Source organism: Haliotis rufescens, unplaced genomic scaffold (genome assembly GCF_023055435.1).
Source record: "Haliotis rufescens isolate VD_foot unplaced genomic scaffold, xgHalRufe1.0.p SCAF_11, whole genome shotgun sequence".
In the NCBI taxonomy this organism is placed as follows: domain Eukaryota; kingdom Metazoa; phylum Mollusca; class Gastropoda; order Lepetellida; family Haliotidae; genus Haliotis; species Haliotis rufescens.
The window spans coordinates 9404525-9427326 of NW_025963791.1; the positions used below are offsets into that span (position 1 = coordinate 9404525).

Below are 22802 nucleotides of genomic sequence, written 5' to 3' on the forward strand. Positions count from 1 at the left end.
AAAGTCAAAATCATATTAACACACAGCATTGATAGAATACTTATGAGTGAGTGCATGAGTAAGGGAATGATATTTTGCGCTGCAGTATACTGTACCCAAGTTTTGTCCGAGGTGGTAGTAAATAATCGAATCTGGTCCATAAAATCCATTGATTCGATGACACGCAATCAGCCAAAGTTTTCATCCGATCCTAATCAGTATTACAAGCAAGGTAAACAGGTGAAATGGGGTTTAACGTCACGTCCAAGATTATTGCACTTATATAGCGACGTGCATGTACGTGTGTGTGTTTGTATGGCTGCTTGTACTAGTCCGGACTGATGCCGATTTATAGTGCTAGCCCACTGAGATACCATGACGCAGTTTAACATGAATATCCCACTCAGACACAGTATACTGACTCCGAGCCGACCAGTCCTTGTTTTAGCCCCTTAATGCCGAGCTCCAGACAGGGTAACAACAAGTACCATCTTTTAACGTCTTTTGGTATGACGCGGCCGGGGATCGAACCTCAGACCTTCCGCTCTCCGGGCGGACGCTCTTCCACTAGACCACGGAGGCGGTACCAAGGTACCATTCTGCCCCGGAAACAACAAAGGGGATCTACAGGAAGAACGTGACCATTGTGTATATTTATTTTAATATCAAATACTTCGAATGTAAATGTTTGACTTTGGGCTAAAAAAAACTAGTTTCGAGCAGCAGAGGTATGACATCCGAACTCCTAGCTTGATTCCAATACAAGGTAATGCATGGCTTGCCATCTTCAATAACGTCAATACATATGGGTTTTTCTTCCATTAAGGGGAGCCTTATGGAAAAACGGTGAACCAATTTGGAATTACTGTCGTAAATGACGTTCTCATTGATCAGACCTTTCTCAACCAAGTGATAAACGGCGAATCTAGAAATAAGACTTTAACCAACGGAACCGCACCTCGGGAGAAGACGTGTCATTAATATACCCGATTGTTGTCTTTGAACTCTTTTTCAAAGTAGAAAGTGAAATGTCCAGAGAAGACCCTTACTATGGCCATTAAGTGGATATCGCTTCTTCGAACAATCAAATGTTTCCCCGATTCAACAGAGTAAAACGCTATCAATATGACTCATTACGCACAGCCCCTTCCAAACTGTTACGATATATTCAACAAAGTTGGACGCTTTACCAATATCTAATTACATGTGGCTCATTGCAAATTGGTTTCCACTGCTACAGCATGTTTAATTTGGTACAGTTGATTAGGTAGCTGAGAGGTTTACCATGAACACGATATTAGAATATTGTGTTACTAGCAGTTATGACAAACACTTTCACATGTAACTTTGTTACAAATGTTAAATGTTGTGCATAATAATTTTTTATTTCCCAAGTGAATAATACTGAAGAAGAAGTACTTCCTCCTTTTTGTATTCTGGAGTATTGCCTAAAGGTACACATCGAATAAGGTATACTTTTTTACTGTGTTTATGTCAAGCGTCTCTTGACAGCGAGTAAAAAGTTTCAAAAAACAGTTTCATGACGAAACAAAAACGACCCTAGCTCCTGGCAATTTGCTTATAAAAATATAACAGACCCTACACATTGATATGAATCAAGCTCTGGGGGGATTTCATGTTACTGGAGGCTTAATGCAAGAACGGACGCATTCATGTGCCTCGTCAACTCATTAGTATCAAAGTTGTGGCCGTAATTGAAATTTAATTCAATTTCGAGAATAAACGTATAGCAACACTGTTATTGGGATATCATTTTCTGGTTGATTGCGTTATTACGTCAAACATAACAAACATTAATCGAATGTCAATCTATTTCAGTTTGGGAAAATGACCAAAAAAATTATAAAAAATAACATCGTGTTTATGTGTTTTAATAGACAAAACAAAACGGTCTGTTGACTTAAGTACTGTGAACATATTTATCTCGATTAATAGTCAGTGCTCATGATTCATCAAGTTCTGATGGGAGAGTCTATGTGGTTAGACTCCAGCGATCTCAGGTGCTACACTTTACTTGTCAGCGCTCTATGCCTACAGTAATTCAAGTGAAAATCGTTCACGACCACAGTTACCCCGCTAAGCCTAATCAGGATCCACTGGTCACTGGTTCGGAACCCAGAGTCTCCCTATTTATGGCCTGGGTACGTTTGCACCAAAGCTCGTGTGTTTCAACAATGTGGTAAATGTTACCTCCCTTAGCCGAATCAGGATCCACTGGACAGTGGTTCGGTACAGAGCATATCTGATTATCTTCCTGGGTATGTTAGCACCACTGTTCAAGTGTTTCATCAAAGTGGTAAACGGTGACACGATGTTTCCTCCCACACAAATTTGGCACGTTATTGTTTAACATTATGCTATTACTCGCGCCATTACATCCTTAGAGCGATTAAGCACGGGAAATTAAACTAGCACAATCTAATAATCTGATCTTATTATATCATAGCTTTGTTTGGATGGTGCCTGCACGAGTATATTTTGACGAATAGACACATCGAGCTGGTAATAAAACAGCGAGCTACGGGGAATTAAAGATTATATTTTCTTGCGTGAATGTAAGCCTTTTGTGGAGAGACTTACAGTGTATTCACAAGGGTCAGATAATTCGTAATTCTGTGTTTCGAAAAGGTTATTCAATACATGACTCATTGTCATTTTAAGAAAGAAACGCCACCCTCATATCGATGAAATACGGTGTAAAAAACAAACAAACAAAACAAATAAAAACATAGGAAAGAAAATGATGTAATACGTACATGTATGCAACGTCAACCCTGCATTGTTCAAATGACGTAATGTTATCAATGATTTACGTTATGAACGTCGTAGTGTTCCCAACAATGAAGCGATATCCTGTTACAGCGCTTTATCTCACATTCAGCACAAAGACTCGCATTAAATACAAATGAGTAAATAGCGAATACTTGTCACACTCGGGATGGCTACCCGTAAGTAATTTCGTATTTATTTAAGAGTTGCCTTCAATAGTGTTTGCGTTTATGGAAAAATCGACGTGTGTAAATCACACACACACACACACACACACACACACACACACACACACACACACACACACACACACACACACACACACACACACTGCCCCAGTCCCTAAGTATAAGGTGACACGATTTGTTCTCTCAGACCTTCGTTTCTAATTGACACTTGAAATAAAATGAGAAACGTTTTACCGGTATTCACTTTCGCAGTCGTAACGGATAACAGTTCAACGTAAAACTAACTCTATGGTTGGTGTATAAACCAATAGGTTATAGATATATGTACCCATTACAACAACGTACTGAGAATGTTTAACTTAAATGCAATGTTATTATCAGAAAGGAATCACTTTGTTCTCTGCTCTTTTTAAGTGGGTTAGTGAGTAATCGAGACTATAGTAAACTGAAGTTTGTGTAATGTTAACATATTTGCTTCGTTGCATGCTATTGATTCAGGCATACAGGCATATGTTGCCATATATACCACACCTTCATACAAGGCCGAGGTTTTAATGTTGTGCAGTTAATATTGATACGTTCATCACAATGACATAATTTGCAGTTGTCGTTGAGCATGGCTAGTAATATCCTATAACGTAATTCGTGTCTTACCTTGGTGTCCAGTGTTTTAAGCACCCATGTTCGAATTCTACACATGCATCCCAGTGAGCGCTTATTCACTGCTTAGTGTTGTTTGGCCCTCAGAGTTAAGTGTTCAGTCGAAGCTCATTGACTCACGAAACGGTGTTATGAACAGACAAGGCCAACGGGTTCGCCCTACTACATCAGATGCAATCCCTTTAATGTCGACTTCTCATCAAGCACTTCAGCATATCCGCGTCAAGCTGCAGTACTTTTCCAGATTGTCCCTCAGTGTGATGGTCACGGAGGGAAGGGTTCTGCTATTCACTGTATGGTTTCAATGCTGTTTCGATTAGAGCACACAAAGATCTTCAAACAGCTGCAATGCTTCCTTCACCATTGGTGTGTGGAGGGAATCTGGTGCAGTGTCAGCTGATTTGTGACCTGAACCGTTGGCTTCCTGGAGACGACACTGTGACAATATGTTGAGAGGAAATGGAATTGAGGATGGACGATTCAGTTTTTTTATAGGAATAATGCAAGCAGTAAGAAAATTAATAATTTATGGAGATGCTACACTGAGGATCTGAAATATGTGTCGCTGAGACTTGATGGCTGACAATGATACATGTTGCTGTCGTTGTGTTTTGTTGCAGCAGTCGAGATGAGTGATGAATGGCTTATCAGTAATAGAGGGGCCTTAATGCTAATTCCTATGGAAGACATAACCAACACCTTTCTCTTGTTTGAGATCAAGGAGGTTTACACTGTTGCTTTGTGCAAAGATGTGAAATGGTAAAAACTGAAATTACAAACGTTACAAGGTAATTCAGGGTTATTGTTGGAGCAGTTAGTTAAAACAATGTAATGTCTGGAAATTGTGAAGTTTGATATAACGCACTGTTAAAACAATGTTTACTGTTAAGTTCAATCACATTACTTTATTTCTCTACGGTGTCAGACAACAAGCAAATATTGTAGAGCAGGGCATGCGTACCATTTACACGAACAGCTGCTGTCATCGATCATAATCAGTGATAAGTTTTGTTGTTTGTTGTTTGTTTAACGCCGCACTGTTCCAGCCATATGACGGCGGTCTGCAAAGAATCGAGTCTGGACCAGACAATCCAGTGATTGGCATCATGAGCATCGATCCGCGCACTTGGGATACGATGACATGCATCAACCAAGTCAAGCCTGACCACCCGATCCCGTTAGTCACCTGTAACGACAAGCATAGTCGCCCTTTACGCCTGATTCGTTCATATAATGTTCACCACAGTTTTGCCTTTTACGCTCAATGGAATCTGTTTCGGCGGATAGTCAAGACGTATTATTCCCTATTGTTGATGTTATATATTTAGAACAAGGTGTTAAATAACGGTGTTAGGAAATGGGGGTTGTGAGGGGAAATAATGTTATGTTTGATATTGTTAAGTTAGATGTCGTTATTTCAGACCATGGCGGAATTCAACAACGTTTGGAAAGGTGTGAATAGGTCAGTTGGTTTAAATTCTGCTTGGAAATAGAGGTTCAGTTATATAATGACATGTCAGCTTAAATTGTAAAGACAAAATAACGTGATGCATAACCCACAGATGTATTTTTCACTTTGGTGAGCCCTGCAAGTCCGGACATGGCTCTGACAGACAACAGATAATATCAGAGCAATTCTTGGAAGCGAACCTACAACCAGCGACGTCATGCACGACTAACAGACGTGATTCTGCACAGCGAATTGCGACGCCTTATAGGCAAGACTCGGAGTTATTCCTGTTTGTTAAGTCAAAATTATTATCTGTTGTTCAAGATTAACTTTGTCCTTTATCATTATTTGAGTGCGGCGTTAAACAACAAACAAACAGTGAATTCAGATCTGTTGGCACAGTTTCAGCGCAGCTCACACTCCCTCACCGTTCAGAAAGGAAGATATGTGAGCATATCAAGAAACAAGAGATTGGTAACATTTGCAGTACTGGTCATGTTGACACGAATATCATTTCCTGTTTCTAAATTCCATGATACACTCCACAATCAGTAAATACCTAGGACATATTTTGCCCACACTATAGCCTGTTTAGTACCACTTACGTTGAAATAAGTCAAGATAGGATTACGTCAGTGTCAAATTACATAATGTTCGGGAGCGCTGAGCGCACTGTTATTAGAACTGGGTATTCGATACATTTCGTCATATGCACTTGGAGAACAGTTAAAGTTTTTAATTTCGCGGAATGAACTTGATTGACAAATAGGTGCAAACCGATTAGTGTTAGCACTGAGTAGTACTCATATTTGCATGCTAGAAACAAATACACTACACCTGATGATCCATTCGCACTGTGCTTAAACCCTCGATATGCAAATCCTCGGGAGGGATTTTGTCAGGTTTATCTGAGCTTTGTTTGAGGTTCAGGATACAGATATACAATGATAAGGAGATGTATTGATTGATAAATACTACTCACAAGAAGTTGAAGAACACCTGATGCCTTCATATTACTGTAGTTAATCTCTCATGGCACGTTCTTTAAATGATAAATATGTATCTGATTATGTGCAGCTTTTAAAAGCTTCCATACTGATTTCACTCCCCTCTCCACCGACTATACCTCTATCCCTACCAATGCCTCCTGCCCCCTGTCCCTGCCCCTGCCCCCTGCCCCCTGCTTTGACCCAACCCATACCCTGATCCTACCACTACCCTATACACACACCCTTACCCCTGACCCTACTGCTACGCCATAGCAATACCCATACCCATACCCCTGACCCTACAACTACGCCATATCCATACCGATACCCATACCCCTGACCCTACAACTACGCCATATCCATACCCATACCCATACCCCTGACCCTACAACTACGCCATATCCATACCGAAACCCATACCCCTGACCCTACTGCTACGCCATACCAATACCGATACCCATACCCCTGACCCTACAACTACGCCATATCCATACCGAAACCCATACCCCTGACCCTACTGCTACGCCATACCCATACCCATACCAATAGGACTGACCCTACTGCTACGCCATACCCATACCCATACCAATAGGACTGACCCTTCTGCTACGCCATACCCATACATATAACAATAGGACTGACCCTACTGCTACGCCATACCCATACCCATACCAATAGGACTGACCCTACTGCTACGCCATACCCATACCCATACCAATAGGACTGACCCTACTGCTACGCCATACCCATACCCATACCAATAGGACTGACCCTTCTGCTACGCCATACCCATACATATAACAATAGGACTGACCCTACCTCTACGCCATACCCATACCCATACCCCTGACCCTACTGCTACGCCATACCCATACCCATACCAATAGGACTGACCCTTCTGCTACGCCATACCCATACATATAACAATAGGGATGACCCTACTGCTACGCCATACCCATACCCATACCAATAGGACTGACCCTTCTGCTACGCCATACCCATACATATAACAATAGAGATGACCCTACTGCTACGCCATACCCATACCCATACCAATCGGGCTGACCCTACTGCTACGCCATACCCATACCCATACCAATAGGGCTGACCTTACTGCTATGCCATACCCACACCCATACCAATAGGGCTGAACTTACTGCTATGCCATGCCCATACCCATACCAATAGGACTGACCTTACGGCTACGCCATACCCATACCCATACCAATAGGACTGACCTTACTGCTACGCCATACCTAACCCATACCCAATAGGACTGACCTTACTGCAACGCAATACCAATTCCAATAGGACTGACCTTACTGCTACCCCATACCCCTGTTCCGTGCCCTTGTCCCTTACCCCCTTCCCCTATACATTGTCCCCTGCCCCTTGCCCTATCCTTTGCCCCACACCTACCCCCTACACCCTGCCCTCTGCCGCTTGCCTCCTGTCCCTTGTCTCCTACCCCTGTTCCATGCCCCACACCCTACCCCCTGTCCCCTGTCCCCTGTCCCCTGCCCTTCATCCTACCCCCTACACATTGCCCTCTGCCGCTTGCCTTCTGTCCCTTGTCCCCTACCCCTGTTGCATGCCCCATACCCTACCCCTTGGCCACTGTCCCCTGCCCTGCCTCCTACCCTGGTCTCTACCACTTACCCCTTATCGCCTTCCCTTGTCCCCTTTCCGTATGATGCTGTAAGAAACACTCGTGCCTCTGTGCATCCAGGGCAATGATCAACCGTTAAATTCATACAGTGCTGCTATTCGACTTTGCAGTATTAAATGCAGGATCTAACGTCGTGAACAAAACCTGACTACAAATTAACGCAAGACCAGTTCCCCTTTAATGTAGCATTGAACGTGTAATTAACTCCCTTGGCATCCATTTGTATTGTCCCCATGTATGCCAGTACCCCTAATGAGAATATAACATACTGTAATCTTGAAATATATGCCTCAGACTCTCCAAATTAATACGACTGCTGACTTATGCATCTCTTTCCAATCAATTAAGAATAATGCCCAACAGCACAAGAACGACATGGCGCTATCAATAATCGGGCAAGCGAAAGTTTGACATCATTGAACACTGAATTCATATCTTGCCTGTCATATTTGTCCTCGACTTGAGACATGGTACAGATGGGATATGCTAATGTGGATCTCAAACGCGTTGTGTAAGCGTAATGTTCGTGAGCAACGATCGACAGTTCCTACACGGTGAGGTGGCGTATATATTAATATATTAATGTTTGATTGGCACAAGATCATACATGAACATAAGCCGTAAAGTCTATCGCTGTTGTTCTTAAGATACGGCTGTTGTGAAGTCGCTTGGGGTAACCCTGGAGCGAAAGAAGGATGGAAATTATATCTATATTTAAATAAATGAAATAGGGGAGTCATTTTAAGTACGAGATAATAACATATTACTATCAGGGAGTGAGTGAGTGGATGGGTGAGTGAGTGGATGGGTGAGTGAGTGAGTGAGTGAGTGAGTGAGTGAGTGAGTGAGTGAGTGAGTGGGTGGGTGGGTGGGTGGGTGAGTGAGTGAGTGAGTGAGTGAGTGAGTCAGTCAGTCAGTCAGTCAGTCAGTCAGTCAGTCAGTCAGTCAGTCAGTCAGTCAGTCAGTCAGTCAGTCAGTGAGTCAGTCAGTCAGTCAGTCAGTCAGTCAGTCAGTCAGTCAGTCAGTCAGTCAGTCAGTGAGTCAGTGAGTGAGTCAGTGAGTGAGTCAGTGAGTGAGTCAGTGAGGGAGTCAGTGAGTGAGTCAGTGAGTGAAGCTTAATGATGTGAGAGGATCGCTCGAAATCATGCAGGTCTTAGATGTTTGACGAAACCCACGAGCAGGGACTGACAAATAAACAAATACAATAAAAGCAAATGAGGATTGAATGATCAAAGGTTTCTGGCACGCCTAAGCGACGTAATCCCACTCGGAGAATTCCGTCCCCTCAGAGGAGTGGGCATCCCTTGCCCCATCACCGTCTTCGAACCATCTATAAACTTCATTGTATTTCAAACAGCAGTGTAGTAAAACCTTTCGCAGAACTTATGTGTTATCTGAGCGATAGACTGTTGAGTAACGCCGCTGTCAAAAGTATTCCTTTCATCGAGGCATGTAAGCAATCGAACCTTGACCGTGAAAGCATGTGTAACGAATAGCGCCATCGGGGAACGATGACACGCAATCAGCAATAGAACATGACCACCCCTTCCATTTAACCGCCGACGACGACCAGCAATGGGGAGCTGGGTTGTTCTAAGACGGGTCCCCGAGGGGTGTGTGCCGTGTGCCTCGTTGATAGAACTACATGCCAATTTGACCGAGGAATAGGTTTAATACCCTTAATAAAAATAGGGAGCGTCAAGTCCTTGCAAGACATACAGGTCAATCTTGCCATGATAGATAATGAAATCGGACAGCAAGAGAATGTTATATAACGGGCTTTTAAAGATACTGTCGCTTTCAAAGAGAACACATGAGGGAATGCATATTATCCAAGTTGATGCGTGATGTCCTATAACTTAAGTAATGTCAACCCACAACGGACTTGATAACATGGCCAGTGACAATCACAAGACAGGGCGCTACAACTCTTCCCTGATCACATGGCTAGTGACATTCACAAGACAGAGCGCTACAACTCTTCCCTGATCACATGGCCAGTGACAACCACAAGACAGGGCGCTGTCACCCTTCCCTGATCACAAGGCTAGTAACATTCACAAGACAGGGCGCTGTCACCCTTCCCTGATCACAAGGCTAGTGACATTCACAAGACAGGGCGCTGTCACCCTTCCCTGATCACATGGCCAGTGACAATCACACGACAGGGCGCTACAACTCTTCCCTGATCACAAGGCTAGTGACATTCACAAGACAGGGCGCTGTCACCCTTCCCTGATCACAAGGCTAGTGACAATAACAAGACAGGGCGCTGTCACCCTTCCCTGATCACAAGGCCAGTGACAATCACAAGACAGGGCGCTGTCACCCTTCCCTGATCACGAGGCTAGTGACATTCACAAGACAGGGCGCTGTCACCCTTCCCTGATCACAAGGCTAGTGACATTCACAAGACAGGGCGCTGTCACCCTTCCCTGATCACAAGGCTAGTGACAATAACAAGACAGGGCGCTGTCACCCTTCCCTGATCACAAGGCCAGTGACAATCACAAGACAGGGCGCTGTCACCCTTCCCTGATCACAAGGCTAGTGACAATCACAAGACAGGGCGCTGTCACCCTTCCCTGATCACAAGGCTAGTGACATTCACAAGACAGGGCGCTATCACCCTTCCCTGATCACAAGGCTAGTAACATTCACAAGACAGAGCACTTTCACACTTCCCTTATCACATGGCCAGTGACATTCATAAGACAGGGCGCTGTCACCCTTCCCTGATCACATGGCCAGTGACAATCACACGACAGGGCGCTACAACTCTTCCCTGATCACAAGGCTAGTGACATTCACAAGAAAGGGCGCTACAACTCTTCCCTGATCACAAGGCTAGTAACATTCACAAGACAGAGCACTTTCACACTTCCCTTATCACATGGCCAGTGACATTCACAAGACAGGGCGCTGTCACCCTTCCCTGATCACATGGCCAGTGACAATCACACGACAGGGCGCTATAACTCTTCCCTGATCACAAGGCTAGTGACAATCACACGACAGGGCGCTACAACTCTTCCCTGATCACAAGGCTAGTGACATTCACAAGCCAGAGCGCTATCACCCTTCCCTGTTATGAAGGCTAGTAACATTCACAAGACAGAGCACTTTCACACTTCCCTTATCACATGGCCAGTGACATTCACAAGACAGGACGCTACAACTCTTCCCCGTTCACAAGGCTAGTGACATTCACAAGACAGAGCGCTGTCACACTTCCCTTATCACATGGCCAGTGACATTAACAAGAAAGGGCACTGCCACTCTTCTGAACACATGCCACGAATCATCAAATAAAACAGCGTATGCTTCTGTCACGTCTAGAATAACTGGTATCCATGACTATATCCAATTACACAACTGATATAGAACTCAACGAACGATTCAGTTACAACTGAATCATGTTTTTCCAATATTTCATATGTATGTATTCTACATGTATAAATAATTGTTAGAAACAAACGCAACGTTTCATAATATTGTACAATTAAGTCTGCAGGATAACAAAATGTCCAGTACAGAATACCAATCAGCAGTAACAGTATTATTCAATTAATCACATTAAAACAGACATGAAATTGCCTTTATATTCAAAATTGACAAACGCGTGAGTATAGAGAGAATATTATTATAAGGTTTCTCCCGGCGACCGTTACCGTACACTAAATGTAATGTAGACATACATATAATTGGGATGGCGTCCATCATCCGCCCAATAATAGATAAACGTATTCAACAAACAACTGTTATTGAGATGACCCGAATAAAACACGGTCACCAGACACTAGCCTTGTTTATATGATAAAGCACAACTGTCTTGAATAGATGATTTATCACGCTCGTGTTTCTGATATCAGCTGGATAGAGAGTGGCAATAACCAGTGCAGCTTAAAAAGGACTGAGTTGGTCAATGTAATTACGCTTTGTCGGAGTACTTCAACAGGCTATACATCTTTAATTCTCGCTTTTGTAGCCTTATCTACAATTTCTCATCAGTCAAAGGAGCTCTGAACGAAACGTTGGGCTACTGACATAGATATATCTGAATCGAAAAGTCGGTAGAGGGTTGGGGGAGTGAGTATGGTTTAACGCCGCTTTTAGCAATAAAATGGGTTTTGGTGGGTTTTGGAATACACTAGGTAAGGTAAGGAACCGTTATTTGCTATTCGTTGAGGTATAAGGCGGCGTTACAAAAAAAAATGAATGCTGAATGTCCTGTACTTATTTGTTCCGCTCTACGAAAGAAGAAAATTGTTTTTAGAACAGTGACATAAAACACACATTCTGTCTCTTTCCATCTATGATGAATAGAAAATGGTCTTTTTCAAATTATTTCTATTAGTCAATCAACTAACCTGTCGGAAATGCAAAGTTTGGGAGGTCAGATTACGTTTCAATACAGATACAGTAAACTACGGATATAACGAACTCAAAGGGACCACTAATGTTAGTTCGTTATAACCGTAGTTCGTTATAAGCATATATACAACATAAATACAGCAAATAGTCGGGACAAAAAAGCAAGTTCGCTACATCCGTCAGTTCGGTATAAGTGTGTTCGTTATAAACGTAGTTTACTGTACTTTCCTGTGAGATAGTCGATGAGAGCTTGAATCCAGATCCTACCGTGTTGGATAGTCATGCGGGCGTATTAATATTGGCCCTTGATATCTGATAGTCAGTAGGAGTGAGTATGGTTTTTACGCCGCCTTTAGCAATAATCTAGAAATATCACAGCGGGGACACTATGTGGGGTGTCGAACCTGGTTCTTCGACGTGGCAAGACGAGCTTTAACCACTAGGCTACCTCACCGCCCCTGGATAATCAGTGGACGTGAGAATATTCATCGTCATGCATTGATAGTCGTTTGTGTTTGAATACAGATTCTAATCCACGCAGACGGTGGAATACGGCTCCTACAGAAACGCGTCGCTGGCGGATCGTGAAATGTGGATTCTTTCATTACAAATAATAACCTTCCTATCACCGTTAGAGACTGCACATACACATTACCAGTTCCAGCAACAGACTATACTATTAAAACGTACATATCCGTTGATATGTTAAGACAGGAGGCTGTATATCCCCGAGTCTCCGTGTCTAGGGTTCATTCTGTCATAATAACTGCATCCAGAGAACATTAAGGTCATGACTGAAGGTAATCACTGTAGTGTTATCGAGATAGCATCAGACGCTACTCGGGGCATCTGATGTCTAACAAACAGAATAGAATGAACATCTGGTTCAATAACGCCAGGTCTGAAAGATACAGCATGTCTTCCGTCTACATCTAGGACATCGGTTTATATTAACAGTTCCAGGGAAACAATGATTAGCTTCGACACCTCTTCTTCTCCATGCTGCAGGAGAATAGATGGCGGGCATTTGGGATGTGCTCGGCCTTTCAATAGGAATTAAGAAGCAGCACGACTTCTATTTCGAAGCTTGTGGCTGTCGTTAACACATGCTGACCATTATGGGGCAGACACAACAATGGTCAGAGTTGTTCAAGACAATGTCAGCTTTCGTTGGGTCCTTGGAGGTCTTCCCAGTGAACAATGAAATGTACGGATAAGGCACTTCTGGAATATTTCTAAACCAATCGTGGCATACCATTAATTTTTGAAACAAATATGAAACGATCACAAAATGCAATAATATAGCCTGCAAGTAATACAATATGGTACATGAACAAAACGATGATATTTTGCATAAGTGGAAGGTATGGTGGTCCTTCCCAATTTAGGTGTGGAAGTTAATAATTTGAATGAGACACAGAGTCGCCTTCTTATTAAGGTCTGGATATTAACAGGTGGCATCATAAAAAAATGTAATAAGAGCAGCAGAAATCCCATGGGGGGTTTCAATGATTTGGATCAAACTTTCTGTTTACAGTATTGATAACAAAATTTTACTTTACGAGTTCTGACTACAAACCCGTGAAGATCCGGGTCAGAAATTGTCTTCAGGAACATATGATTGTCTTAAAACGCAACTAACAGGATTGGGTTGTTAGGCTCGTTAACTTGCGTTGTGCATGCAATTGTATCTCAGTTGCGTGGACCGATGCTCATGATGTCACTCCCTGGCTAGCCTGGTCCAGACTCGAATATTCACGAACAACCATCGATAACGTTATATAGCGGGAATATTGTTCAATGCGGCATCAAACAACAAACAAAACCTTAAATGGGAGGATGTTAATATTCTCCATTGTCTGGTGAACATTTCCAATTTAAGCGTGTGCGTTAATGAGTTGAAGATTTGAATGCGCATCATTGTCGCCTTGTGATTAAGGTTTAAATGTTAACAGCTGGAATGAATAAACATATATCACATAAGCAGCAGACTTTCTGTTTACTCTTAGTCCTGTATTAACGCTTTAACGTCTAAAGAGTATTGATTGCAACTATACTAGTACTGACTACAGATATCTTTCTCAGTCACACTTGGAGGTGAATTTGTGTATGTACATACCTCCGATAATACAAGGATTTTTTTGTTTTCTGGTAATACCCCATCATTTCAGCGCTATTTTAAAAAATATTTCACCAAATATTTCACCAAAGACTACATGCAGTATTAACCTCAACACCAGGTGTTTAACGATTACTTCCGCAGGTTAAACTGTCGTTTACATATTTGTCGCTGTTATAGTTGATATTTTATTATATAAATTAGATGGTTTTAGAGCACTTAAATGAAGTTATATTTCATTTAAATACTATGCAAATGTAGGGGATATTTTGTTTTGAGCAGAAACAACAGAAAAATGCACCAGTTTGGCATTGCAAGTAAGAGATTTATTTGGTGAGAACAATTCCTAAGTTACCAAGCTCCCAAGCGAAACATTTTGACAGTCATAAAGCATGTGACCCCGACAGCACGTGCAAGGGGTGGTCTGCCAGATTTACTATTGTAATTTAGACTCGACCGTGAGCATACGCACATATTATCTATTTAACACATTTAATCATTAAGGAAGCAACAGCATTGATCATGCGACGTTTGCACCGTGCTGAACGTTTAAGTGCCATAGGCATGTTGCAGTAGGCGCATGTCAAACTATTGTTGCCCAAACATTGCATGGTTCTCAATCTGTCATCGGAAGATTGCGGGCACGATACCAACAAACACAAAACTTCCATGTTCAACGCCGCTTTGGACGACCAAGGACAACAACTCCAGCCCAGGACAGATTAGTCAGAACCATGGCATTAAGAAATAGGCTGCAAACTGCCACTTGAATAAAGGTCCGGTTGCAAGAGGCAACTGGTGTATGAGTCCATGCTCAGACGGTGCGAAATCGTCTGCAAAGATTGCATTTGCGTGCACGAAGTCCACGTGTAATCGCACGACGTCCACGTGTAATTCCACAACTTACTGCACATCATTTTAATCAAAGGCGTCAGTGGTGTAGGGAACGTCAGCACTTGGATAATCGACGTTGGGCTTATGTCAATTTTTTTCTGACTAATCGATGTTCACGCTCGACTTCCATGACCAAATGAATCCAGTTTGGGGACGTTTTTTATGAGCGTTGTAACGTTTTTTGGTGGTGGGACCATTATGGTTTGGGGTGGTATCATAATGACTGGCCGATCTGCGCTCTGTATTGTCACTGGAAGTGTCACAAGTCAGCATTATCGGGAGCACTCAGTACTGTCTTTTCCCTCACAAGTCTGGGACGTCACTGGTAGACATGTACATCAACGTCAAAATCCACCAACCTTTTTTTATAAACTCGGTGTTGCTCTCACTGATGAGTGGAACACATGAGTCAAGTTGACATTGGTCGATTCATCAGAAGCATGCCTCGAAGAATTCGTGCATGTCTGGCCAACAGAGGTGGTTTTATCCGATATTAGTGACGTTGGCTGCAAATCGTAAATTTAATACTTGACCCCCGACCTTTTTAACGACCTAGTGCGCCACCATCTCAAAACACCAACCATTAGAATCCATTAGATCTGATCGTCTACTCCCCAGCAGATATGATAATATCATATAATATGATCATATCTTGATGATTCTCAAGGGCACGGGTGGCCCAGTCGTTTTAGGCGCCACAATTCGCATTGCAGAGTTGCGTCCCTTCGGCCAGAAACCTATGATTGTGGGTTCGAATCCCAATTAACCCCGATTATGTTTCTAGGTTTGTCAGCACCATACCCGTGCTCGTTGGTTAAACCGAAGTGGTAAACGTCTGAGACCTGCATCACTTCGAGTTTTCCTCCCACATTAAGCCGACACGCCGTGATATAACTGGAATACTGTTAAAAGCGGCGTTAAACCCAACTCACTCACTTGATGATTCTCACTATCCCCTACTTCTTTTACAAAAGTAAATAACCTGAAAAGAAAACAGATCACAGTTAAATAAATAAATTGCAATTGAGTCCTTGGCGTTTAATTGGCTTACCAAGTATTGTTGTGCGGTTAGATTAGAAACTGAAAATAAATAGGCCACGCCCACTAACAGACGATGTCATTGATTTCGTACAGTTGTCTACAGTATTTTTGTGTTAATGATGAAATAAGCAGTCTTTGAAGTTGTTTTTGTTGACTTTTTTTTACTAGAATTGAGTTTAATGTACATATGCATTTATGGCGTTATAAACGTAAAGGTTGGTGTGCACACTCTGCGTAATTAGATAGGATTTAAGTAAATTCATCAATAAAGAGAAACATTGCGCGGCGGTAATAACGTATATCCTGCCGTGAGGATGGTGAAGCGTCTCTGTAACATGCCCTAATGTTGGCTTTTTTCCATCGGTTCAACCAGCTGGATGAACGGGCCTTTTAATGTTGTAGCATTAATTATCTGTTCAGAAACGCGTCAAATTATTCAGTCGTCCATTAAATGTGATGGCATACGTTCTAAACATTAGTTTGATAAAACCGTATATTAGTTAGCCTTCACTGGGTCACCGAAATTCAGGAACTGTAATTATATTTACTCATAATGTTAACATTAGACATATTTTATATAGGTATCAGACAAATATTTTAAGCAAAGCCCTGGAACATTAAAATAGCTCTCAGTTTGACAGAATGTAATACTTTCTTAATCTAAAGGAGGCACGGGTGGCCCAGTCGCGATTCGCTGTGCAGAGTTGCGTCCCTTGGGCACGCCAGAAACCTATGATTGTGGGTTCGAATCCCCTTTCACCCCGATTATGTTTCTCGGTTTGTCAGAACCAAACCCGTGCTCGTGGGTTTCACCGAAGTGGTAAACGTCTGAGACCTGCATCACTTTGGGTTTTCCCCCCACATTAAGCTGACACGCCGCCATATAACTGGAATACTGTTGAAAGCGGCTTTAAAACCCAATTCACTCACTCATTCTTAATGTAAAAATATTCTTTAAAGAGTTGGCTTGTCATTCAGAATCTAGATTCGATTCTACCCTTGGTTCCATTTGAAAAGCATTGTCCTGATGTTGCCGATATATTGGTGTGGTTTATGGTGGGTACATCCCAAAACCAAAATCACAGCTGGAGACCTCAAAATTGGATGTCACATATGCCCATTTATTTAATAGTACCTAGTATTTGGTGGGCACATCCCAAAACCAAAATCACAGCTGGAGACCTCAAAATTGGAAGTCACATATGTTTATTTATTTAATAGTACCCAGGTATTTGGTGGGTACATCCCAATTCAGCCACCAAACTCGCGGATGGATACCTCAAAACTGGATGTCACATATGCCTGTTTTGGGAATAGTACCCAGGTATTTGGTGGGTACATCCCAATTCATCCACAAAAATCGCGGATGGATACCTCAAAACTGGATGTCACATATGCCTGTTTTCGGAATAGTACCCAGGTATTTGGTGGGTACATCCCAATTCATCCACTCAACTCGCGGCTGGATACCTCAAAACCGTATGTCACATATGCCTGTTTTCGGAATAGTACCCAGGTATTTGGTGGGGACATCCCAATCCATCCACAAAACTCACGGCTGGATACCTCAAAACCGTATGTCACATATGCCTATTGTAAAAATGGTACCCAGGTATTTGGTTGGTACATCCAAAATCATAGACCAAACTTACGCCTGGATACCTCAAAACCGTATGTCACATATGCCTATTTTGGGAACAGTACCCAGGTATGTGGCATGATACTGTCCCGATAAAGCTTTCCCATCCTTTAATAGTAACTATAGCAACGAACTGAGTTACGCTACGGGCTTTTAGCAGTTGTATTCCGTCGAACGACGGAACATTAGTGACGGAGTATAGTTTTACGCCGCATTTAGCAATATTTTAGCAATATCATGACGGGGAACATCAACAATGTACCAATATCGGGAATCGAACCCGGGCCTTGGGAGTGACGAACGAACGCATTAACCACTAAGCTACGCAACCGCTCTTGACCGAACATTAGGTTCAAGCAGTAGTATAGATTATTATAAGCGACTGTTGTTGAAATATTTTCGAAATGGTACTAATCTCTTGTTTAACGCCCCATTCAGCAATAGTCATCCAGCTATATGACGTCGGCCTTTAAACTGGGCAAACCAGGGATTGATATTATGAACAACGGAGTACGATGATATGCAATCACCCAAATCAAAAAGCCTGAGCACCACGCTTTTCTAGTGACCCTATAATGATAACACGTACATTCGTATGTTTTGATTAATACAAGGAAATAACTTCACCTGTCGCCCTTATTTGATGGGGCAAAGGTGGTCAAAAGGGGCAAAGGTCCAACGTGGCGCAATCAGATGTGCTGCATGTATTGGTCATGGGATCGAATTTTAGATCTTAGAGTTTTCCTAGGTTTCGAATGCCATAACGCCAAACATTGCCAATCATTCAAATTGCATCATTCAGTGATAGACATTCTTTGCCAAAATAATGATAAGTGAGATCGGCTTTGTGACGTCACTTCCGAAGCTAAGCTTTTGTGGTATGGATCTTAAAAATGTACCCTACTAGACCGGAGATGACGGTACACTTGACAATGCGGGTGGCCCAGTCGTCTAAGGCGCCGCGATTCGCTGTGCAGAGTTGTGTCCCTTAAGCACGCCGGAAACCTATGATTGTGGGTTCGAATCCCCTTTCACCCCGATTATGTTTCTAGGTTTGTCAGCACCATACCCGTGCTCGTGGGTTTCACGGAAGTGGTAAACGTCTGAGACCTGCATCACTTCGGGCTTTCCTCCCACATTAAGCCGACACGCCGTGATATAACTGGAATAATGTTAAAAGCGGCGCTAAACCCAACTCACTCACTCACTATTCCTACAGATCGCCTTCATGGTCTAGTGAATTTCTGCCGAGAGAGCGGAAGTTCAATGGTTCGACCCCCGACGCAGTACCAATGGACGTTAAAAGATGGCACTTGTTATTATCCTGTCTGACGCTCGGCATTAAAGGGGATAAAACAATTACTGGTGACTTCTGAGTTAGTATACTGTGTCTGAGTGGGATATCCATGTTAAACTGCGGCATGGTATCTCACTGGGGTAGAACTGAAAACCGGTTTTCGTACATGCAGCCACACGCACAAACATACACACACAGTTGCATGCAGGTCGCTATGTAAGTGCAATAATCTTGAACGCGACGTTAAACCCCATTTCACCCCACATAACACCAAGACCGCCTCCGTGGTCTAGTGGTAGAGCGTCACCCGGGACAGCGGAAGGTCCGGGGTTCGATCCCCGCCGCGTCATACCTAAAGACGTTAAAAGATGGTACTTGTTGTTACCCTGCCTGGGGCTCGGCATTAAGGGGCTGAAAAGGACTGGTCGGCTCGGAGTCAGTATACTGTGTCTAAGTGGGGTATTCATGTTAAACTGCGGCATGGTATCTCAGTAAGCTAGCACTATAAATCGGCATCAGTCCGGACTAGTACAAGCAGCCACACACACAGTTGCATGCACGTTGCTATGTTAGTGCAATAATCTTGAAGCGACGTTAAATCCCATTTCACCCCACATAACACCAGCCTTTCCTTTTTCAGTCATTACGTCACCATAACAACAATTATTTCCACAAGACCCCTTGTATTTTTACTCTCTTCTATTTGGCGCTAATTCCCAAGGTTCCAGTTAAAACCTTTCCCAATGGGTGTTATGAATGCTCAGTCAACGTCCAAGTCAATTCGTACGTTAATCCAACGAATGCATAGGCGCAAGCTACATTGTAGGACATTGAATATTGTACGAGCGCTTGCCGTGGAAATTGATGAAGGAGGTTGCAATACCCACCATGCCAAATTAGTTCAATTTGGCACTACTGGACAGGATGGTCCTTCATCTTGACCTTTCAGCACGTGACATGATAACATTCATGCCTGATAACATGAAACAGACACGATTTAGATCACCTTGCCACATGTGCCTCAAGCCCCGCCTTCAGAAGGAAGAACAGAAATAGCTATTATTAAGCTCTACGTTGCCCGCGGTTGATCTCCTTAAGTTTCTTGTCCACATCAACAAAACTATCTAATAAACTATTTAAATGTCGTTAGAATGTAAAGGTATTCAAACATCATTGTCCTGAAATCAATCAGTATTCGATTGTAGTCATCTACACCACTGCATGTGCCACCATATGTCGGTTACGGCTGCAGAGTTGCTGCCGAGTGAAGGTATTGTCGTGGAAAAATGGTCTCGGGGGCAATATGTTTGAGTCTGATGCTTTCTACATAGTGAAGGGAGGACGATACGTTCATGTCCAAGTGACAATCGTTCTCATGTTTCACTTGATTATAAACTTCCCCTTAGTGCTTGTGTTTATACCAGGTATGGGCTACATGGCCAACACACTGTATTCCCCACTTTGATGAATCCCTAATACTAATTTATATCGGGATAATGTTAAGCTGTGTGTTTTGTACATATCCCATATGTTGCGTTCTAGTCAATTGTCGACAGTCTAGTCTAAATTATTAAAAGTACGCGGTAAGAAAGACAAAAGTACAAGTATTTCTGTTCTTGTCAATTTTACATTTCCTAACCCTTTTGTGAATTTGAAATTCGTATGAAAAAAAGTTGTATGTAATATATTTTTATTAGAACAATGTGCTTTTTCGCAACAACGGTAGACACGTTTGTGCCAATTAATACCTTGGTTCAACCAGGTAGTCCATATAAACATATACAATCTGCCTACTGTCGTGTTGTAGGCGGAAATTGGAAAGGAAAATACATTGATGGCTCTTGTAAGTTATATGTTCAAGAGAGATCGGCTTCTTTTAATCGATAATTTAAAAAAATAGAAGATTAAAAACATGTTTTCCGAATTAAATCAACACCAAACCCCTCTCAGGGCTTAAGTGGATTCAAATGTACATGTAAATTGGTGAAGCGAAAATCGACATGTGATTCAGACAACATATACTCACGTTACAGTTGAAACAGCAAGCAACCCCCTACAGTCTACGCTGTTAGATTTATTACATGGTTTTTTTGTCAGAGGACTCCGTTCTATGCACGCATCTCCTTAGAACCATCAGAGCAGTTGATTGTTATTTGGTCAAAGTCACATCGTGCTAAATCACTAAAGGGCGTTGAATCCCAAAATGAAATCAGGTATTTAAGACTCCCATTAAAGACTCACCTGATCAATAGTGTCAATCCTTTCCTATTGTGGTAGGTCTATTATCAAATCAACTTCCCGCTACAACCACGGAGCTTCTAATAACACTTGATACCACGCTCGGCTACAGTCGTGGACTGCAGGACTGTGACATTACCGTCGGCCATTAAAGGTCTAATCTCACGGGATTTCACGAGAGGTTGTAACACAACGGGTGCAACAGAAGGCAAGTTCTATTGGTAATCTTCCTAATTGTATTTCTAATCGGGACTGACAATTCTATTAATACAGAAGGAGTTGGGAGGGATCTTTCCTTCTCCCGCAAACAGGTTCATTGGTTGAGAACCCTAATTTCCCTTTTAAGAAACTGTAATTGTTTGGTTAAACAAGCGGATACAAATAACCGTCTCGTGGGGTCTAAACGAAGCGGAGCTATGCCTGCACTATATCAATTAGCGGTAATGGGATCGGCGATTGCTCATGGGTGTTTTCCTGCAAAAGAGCTGGAAACAATTACCACGCCATCAAAGCACAATGTCCTTCCTTTCGGCGGACCCTTTTACGAAATAGCCCGTTTATATTGCAATATTTGGGTCTGGAATGTTATTTATTTATTTTTATCATGTTTGAATAATACACGTAATTCTATCACAACGTGGGCTAAGCAAATATAGCTAGTCGGCTGCGTTAATATCACTGTGATGTTTTCATAATTAGGCTTTATGTTTTCAGTGAAAACATTTATGTCAACAGTCAGCCTTGTGATGTATTTCAGCTATCTGACGGCGTGCCAGCTTAAAGCAACGTCAATGGTGACGTTTGCCATTTTGGCGAAACCTAATGTACGGGGAAGGTACCGACAGACCTAGGACAGCGCGTCCTGGCTTGGCGAAGGGACAAAGCTGAAACATCATAACTTATGAATAAAATAATATTGTATTGCCACAATACCAGAGATATTAACGGTTCATTTGGAGTCGACAAAGCTCAAGCAAACGGTACCTTTAGAAAGAAAGTCTGGGAAGATTTGAACCAGCATTGCAGCATCTTCCCGAGGCAAGCGTGTCCATTAGCCTATCTCAAAGTCTAGCTTTCACCCTTGCCCTTTCATACCGACTTTATTTGGCTCGATTTTAGTGCCACTCCGTGAGTTGCGCCCTTGTAATGAAAGTGCAATGTCCAATCAGATCGCTGTTCATATTTCGAATGGCTTTACAAAGATGGCGACTTCCATACAAGACGACCTGGCCGATCAGATTACGAAAGAAATTGAGATTTCATCCCTGACAAAGACAGCGGCAGATTACCAAAGTAAAGATACTTATTACTGTGTGAGTCACAGTTCGTTCTTACAATAAAAGATGCTCACAGACTTCGCAATATATCTGGTAACACTGCACCTCATCAAGCTTAAAACGCTCAGCACAGGACGTTCTACCGAGCACTGCATCTCAGTTACTGTGGTTAACGTTGAGTCGTTCGAGTTTAATTAC

The 22802-nt window shown here is 42.5% G+C and overlaps 1 protein-coding gene across 2 annotated transcripts in view; it reads right to left on the reverse strand.

The window, feature by feature from the left end:
* The window catches only part of LOC124146374 (glutamate receptor ionotropic, NMDA 2B-like), a 103796-nt gene extending 82066 nt beyond the window's left edge, over window positions 1-21730 (reverse strand). Inside the window, exon 1 of one of the 2 annotated variants that reach the window (XM_046516639.2) lies at window positions 21331-21730. The gene's annotated coding sequence lies outside the window, so the exon portion shown is untranslated. Of the gene's footprint in view, window positions 1-3611; window positions 4008-21330 lie in introns of those variants that run through there. The other variant, XM_046516640.2, reaches the window with a different exon arrangement.
* Between the last annotated feature and the right edge of the window lie 1072 nt (window positions 21731-22802).